This window comes from Papilio polytes, unplaced genomic scaffold (genome assembly GCF_000836215.1).
Source record: "Papilio polytes unplaced genomic scaffold, Ppol_1.0 DF823901.1, whole genome shotgun sequence".
Lineage (NCBI taxonomy): Eukaryota > Metazoa > Arthropoda > Insecta > Lepidoptera > Papilionidae > Papilio > Papilio polytes.
This window is the reverse complement of record NW_013525303.1, coordinates 729,663-729,863: the sequence shown is the minus strand read 5'-3', so window position 1 is coordinate 729,863 and position 201 is coordinate 729,663. Positions and strand designations below refer to the sequence as shown.

General features: G+C 34.3%; 1 protein-coding gene across 1 annotated transcript in view; it reads right to left on the bottom strand.

Moving 5' to 3' along the window:
* Positions 1–201, bottom strand: part of LOC106102801 — a 19,142-nt gene that overhangs the window by 1,355 nt on the left and 17,586 nt on the right. The gene's annotated exons all lie outside the window — the stretch shown is intronic.

The following is a 201-nucleotide window of genomic DNA, read 5'->3' as shown; positions in this document are numbered from 1 at the left end:
CCGACATCTTAGGCAACAAAGAAGTGTGTATTTACATTTTATGATATTAAGGGCCTGTCCCACAAAATCGTAAATTATCTGATAACAACATTTAAAAAATGATGGAAATCAGATTTTGTTACCTTATCTGACAGTGACGTCATTAAGCTATCTGAGCCTCTATCAGCCAGTTGTAGGACAGGCTTTAAATATATATAGTGT